Below are 2284 nucleotides of genomic sequence, written 5' to 3'. Positions count from 1 at the left end.
TTCAATCCGATTATTGAATCTAGCTAAAATTTTATCAGAAGTTTCTAGAGGTCTTTTTTATATTAGTTTAAGATTGTAAGGTAATCAGACATCAGAAAGGCCTTGTGAGAAGGTCTAGAAGCTATTATACAAGAATTTTATTAATTTATTAGTTGATTTAAGATTTTTTTTTCTATTTTATTTAGAAATTTTTTATTATTTTTTCAAAACTATTTTGAAAGATTCACCTAGTATAAATAGGTTTATTTACTTTGATTTTAGTAATTATTATTGTATATATGAGGTTTTGCTCACACTTTTTAGTTCTTCATAGAACTACTCTAACTTATTAAAAAATTAATCAAGTTTTACGGCATCTTTTATAATTCTCATTTGCGTCTCAATTATAGGTTGTGGGTTGAGGTTGATAACTTATAGCATTGGTGTCTTGGTATATGTTATTATTATATCAAGTTCAATTACAAACTTAAATATAGCTTTATAAGAAAGAGTCAATTTGATTATAGGTTTCTAGATCTTTATACCCATGAGATTCACATCATGCTAGAATTTAAGGATCTATTAATTTAATTAAGGGTTTAATTAAAAATAACAAATGATATTTTAGGTCAATTTGACCAAAAATAAATAAATTAAAAAGCCAAAGACTGAAGAATAAAAGGTACCAACATGAAGGGATTGTTTTGAATATCATTAGAGGCTTAATTGAAAGAAATTTGAAAAATCAATCCAAACTAACTAAATACAAAAGAACTAAAATTACAAAGATTGATTTGAAAAAAAAAGAATAAAAATAGAAATGGGAAAAAGGTTTAATAAAATTTTGAGTTTCATATAAAAAAAAGATGAGGAAGAAAGCCAAAAACAATGTTGTTTTGGCAATAAGAGACAACCCTTCTTCTATATCATAGCATATATATCCCTTATATCTTATATCGTTTTGACAATGGATTTTTATCTTTTTGCTTCCTTTTTTTATTGTGTTTAAACTCAACTTTGAGTACAAGTTTCTCTTTCTCACACATACATTAAAAACCAAAAGACATATCATTTTCTTCATGTGCATTTATACTTTATTCCTAGTTAAAAAAACTCATTTTATTGTTTTTCTATGGTGACCAAAATATGTGCCATGCAAAAGTGCATGCCAAATAAATTTTCATATAAAAATATATATGTGGAAATTGTGAGAAAATACATATATATGTATAGTGAAAATACATATAAAAGTTATGAAATTCTAACTAGAAAAAAGTGAATTCATAACAAATAAAAAAGCAAGTAGGCAATGGAAAGTTGTTTTTTGTATAAAAACCAGCTTGAGTTTTTATAAATAAGATTTAACCCTTATAACCACATATTAGTTTGTGCTTCTACATGGTTATAAGGGTTAAATATATACATATAATTTAAAAATTGAAATAGGAATATAATGGTACTATTAAAAATTGATAATCATCATGAATACAAAAAATTAAAAGTCATGTTCTTATACTATAATGGATTTGGAACTATTAAACTCACAATCACATGATTTGAGAATAAAGATTTAGAAATGATTTTTTTAAAGTTAAGCATGGTTAAACACATTCCAAGCAAACTTGTATCCGTGAAAATCAACAAAAAAAAAAAGTAAAAAAACTTTTAAAGCAAAGACCAACTCAAAATTTTTTAAAAACAAATTGATATGTTAAAAATTTGAAAACATGATTAGAAACACGAACAAAACTAAACATCATTTCAAAAGATACGAGCATATCAATGTTTTTCCTAGAAGGACTTAAGAATGCATTACAAACATACAAATTAATATGTAAAGTTTTGTATGGCAACTTAGAATGCAACAATCATAAAAAAAAAAAAGGAAGCAAGTAGGACCAAACAACCATTACTCAATTAAATTTAAATTACAACACATACGATCATCTTAATTTCACCATGAAACATTAATACCATCTTATTTTACCTTAAATTTTTCAAGAAATCTCTAAACTTGGGATATTGTAAACAAATATGAAAAAAACCACTTCAATACACCATAAAATATATAAAAATAAAAAAATAAAATAAAGCACGAGAAGGATGAATATACTTCTAGAACATGCTAAAATTTAGATGTTAAGTAACTGACATATAAGACCCCATAAATCATGGCAAATGCTAACTGATTAGTACTTAAAAGTGCATTTTTATCAAGGTTTTATATCATCATTTTGCACTTGAAGTATCAATAACTCCTTAACTAAAACATGTTTTATAATAATATATCTAATAATACAAGATA

This window comes from Populus euphratica, unplaced genomic scaffold, assembly GCF_000495115.2.
Source record: "Populus euphratica unplaced genomic scaffold, PopEup_1.0 scaffold603.1, whole genome shotgun sequence".
Classification (NCBI taxonomy): Eukaryota; Viridiplantae; Streptophyta; class Magnoliopsida; order Malpighiales; family Salicaceae; genus Populus; species Populus euphratica.
Note: the sequence above shows the minus strand (reverse complement) of the source record.